Source organism: Elephantulus edwardii, unplaced genomic scaffold (assembly GCF_000299155.1).
Source record: "Elephantulus edwardii isolate Elephantulus edwardi_28Jun2011 unplaced genomic scaffold, EleEdw1.0 scaffold00120, whole genome shotgun sequence".
Classification (NCBI taxonomy): domain Eukaryota; kingdom Metazoa; phylum Chordata; class Mammalia; order Macroscelidea; family Macroscelididae; genus Elephantulus; species Elephantulus edwardii.
Window position 1 is genome coordinate 3,018,774 of NW_006399870.1, and position 1,277 is coordinate 3,020,050.

Here is a 1,277-nt window from a genome sequence, read left to right on the forward strand (position 1 = left end):
AATGGACTGCAGGTTTTTCTGTGGCTATTATATAGCATTTGCTGGACCCGGGGCCTGGACTGATTTAAATACTCTTTCTCCCTGTGCCATTTATCATCCCACCTTCCTTCCTGCCTTCGACTCTTGGATGAATGTGTTTTGTAAATCTAGTTGTTGTAATTTGTGAATTTGTTATGTTCCTTTGGTTCTGTGAAGCACATACATTGGATGTGGCTAGTAAAGGAGGATCTCAGTCACTCCTGGTCACGCCCCTTAATAGCCATCACTGTCTTGTTTTCTGTAACTCAGGTGAGGTTTTGGTCTTGTTCCACTGCAAAAAAAGGATCTGAAGAGATGAGATGCAACAAGAGGAAACACCTCTCAGCCACATCATTTGGGCTTTGAGGTGTGATTTTCTTTCTTTCCCGTGAAGGGCAAAGACTTTCTTCACTGGTACATAAAGTATCCCAACTACAGAGAGTTAGCAAGTCCGGACAAGTGCCACTGAGACACCAAATGCTCAGAGATGGTCTGAGGTTCTGGAAGTCTCAGTTTACTGTTGGCCATTGCTGGGCCTGTCTTCAAAGGAATATTGGGTGCTGCAAATAGGAACTGATGGGGCAAATTTATTAAACCCATTGAACTTCTTATTTGTTGGCTTTTTTTTTCTGTCATTTTAAGAAACTATATGAGTGGGGAAAGGATGTCAAAGCAGTTGTACAGTTTTAGAATATCAAAATTAAACACCAACGGGTTTCCCATCATGAGTATAATGATTGAATTTATAAATCATGACTGGGAAAAGTGCATTTGTGGAACATAAAGCCTTATACTGGCTTACTGGAACATCATTTGAGAGACTTAAAAATGGATGGAGTAGCTAAAAAGGCACCCTTCCTGCCACTCACCCCATTCCGTGCTGCATTTTTATGGGGGGCCGTGTACTAAACCATTAGAGATAACCTCCGTCTGGGTCAGGTTCATACTCCAGCCATCTTCTCCATATGAGCTACATGAAAACACTAAGAATACTGAAAAAAAGTGGGAAAAAATTTTAGAAGCCCACTCCCTGGGGAAATCTGAAGAATACACATATCTTGTGGAAAAATGGGATAATTGAACTGCTGTTTGTTCCAGAGTCTTTATGTGCTTTTCCCCCTGTATTTTCACGAAGGGGAAGATGTTTAAGTCCTAGTATATTGAAAATTCTAAAGGAAAGATTAGATAGATATTTGGTTAACAATTCTTTTCCTGTGCACTGGACAATATAAAGAATTTTAATTCTCTTAATTAGTTGT